This window comes from Dipodomys merriami, unplaced genomic scaffold (assembly GCF_024711535.1).
Source record: "Dipodomys merriami isolate MVZ:Mamm:240054 unplaced genomic scaffold, mDipMer1.0.p SCAF_7, whole genome shotgun sequence".
Classification (NCBI taxonomy): domain Eukaryota; kingdom Metazoa; phylum Chordata; class Mammalia; order Rodentia; family Heteromyidae; genus Dipodomys; species Dipodomys merriami.
The window spans coordinates 9,468,353-9,469,748 of NW_027206290.1; the positions used below are offsets into that span (position 1 = coordinate 9,468,353).

Sequence of the window (1,396 nt, forward strand, 5' to 3'; positions counted from 1 at the left end):
AAGCTCAGATTCAAACACAGCAGAAACCATACATTCGCATTCCTGGTATATTTCTCATTATATTGGATGCCTTTAATCTCATATGCTTATTATACCTTTTATCATCTTTCCCAATGTTTTCAGACTGTTAAAGTTGTTCATTAATTATTTCAACTTCTTTGTTGGTTATTAAACTATTATGTCATATTCATCTTTCTATATTCAGCTTGATCACTTAGGGGCAGGGACATGGAAAGCAATATAGTCATTTATCATCGGTTTCTTATTAGATTTTTCCAACAAAAGCACACAGGAAGTAATAACACCAATAAGAGGAGGAGGAAGGTTTTTTTCTTCTTTCTGTTTACTATTTTTATCAGCACAGAGGCAATGCCCACATGTGTACACCAGCAGCTAGTTCATCTACTGCTTCAGTTGTACTCTCAGAAGTAATCTTGATCTTTTTTTTTGACAAAAACATAAAACAATCTAAATGATATCATTGGTAACCTAGATAAATATTTTATGTTGATAAAAATGCTACACTGAATGAATAAATGCAGTATATACTAACTTGAATGAGAGTCTTATTTAATAATGAACAAGCTATACAATTTACTGGTGAAATTGTGACTTGGTTTCTTTGAATACCTTCTTCTTACAGAGTTCCCTATGTCCAACAAAATTCTGACTATTAATTTGCGTTGACTTAAGTTTTACTTAATTCGGTCACTGCATTTTTTTCAGGTTAGTTTGCATTTTATTGACTAACATTTATGAAATTATATTTTAAAACAGCTCTGGCAAGTTTTATGAAAGAAAAATTGTGTACTCTTTACTTTTCTCCATTTTGTCCTGGCATGCTTTTAATGCTATCACAATCACCTAGAAAATAAAAACATCAATTTTACAATTCATCTGATGCTAATGGCTAATCAGAGATTTCCCTATATTGGTTATATTCTTTAAACAAGTCTTACATTAGCACTAACTACTAAGCATTTTTCTTAAGGTCAAAAATAACTTAGAATATAAACCATTATATGATCATATAAAATGATTATATGGTATATTAGACCAGGCTTATCACCAGCATTTATAAAATCAAGCCTAGGGAAAGACCTAGGACTGGGGACACATGCATTGTCTTAGTGTAGTGAATGTTTAGCCTGTCCTGATTATTACAAAATCAGAACAGCGAGAATATTCACAGTATAAAGTTCTTTTTAAGATATAGTTCCCCATGGTTTACTTGTAGAGATGTGAATTATCCTTTACTATTCTGTCAAATTAGACTGTAGAAACCCATCTTGTCACCATAGTATTTGATCTTTGGGTCCAAGTATTACTAAAACACTATGCTAAGCATATATTATATTATTAATACCAACTAGTTTCTTGAAAATAAACCTTGAAA

General features: G+C 30.9%; 1 non-coding gene across 1 annotated transcript; it reads right to left on the reverse strand.

Moving 5' to 3' along the window:
- Positions 1-1,060: 1,060 nt before the first annotated feature.
- Positions 1,061-1,192, reverse strand: LOC138817362 (small nucleolar RNA SNORA72). Its single transcript, XR_011368820.1, has one exon. It is a non-coding gene; the product is annotated as a small nucleolar RNA SNORA72 (small nucleolar RNA).
- Positions 1,193-1,396: the final 204 nt, after the last annotated feature.